The following is a 221-nucleotide window of genomic DNA, read 5'->3' on the forward strand; positions in this document are numbered from 1 at the left end:
AGAGAGAATAAAAATGTATTGGAAATAATATAGAATATATTATGATTGGCTACACAGTGTAAACTGTCCAAAAGTACTTCTTAATTAATATATTGCTCTACATTTACTATCTGAAATGTATGCACTATATATACATGGCCCTCAAATTGTCACAGCACAGCCAAAAAACTAATATTCACTGTTTTCTGCCATTAATCGCAGTAATGCGACGGTACATCTGT

Source organism: Morone saxatilis, unplaced genomic scaffold, assembly GCF_004916995.1.
Source record: "Morone saxatilis isolate NCDOM2014 unplaced genomic scaffold, NCSU_SB_2.0 Contig12, whole genome shotgun sequence".
In the NCBI taxonomy this organism is placed as follows: domain Eukaryota; kingdom Metazoa; phylum Chordata; class Actinopteri; family Moronidae; genus Morone; species Morone saxatilis.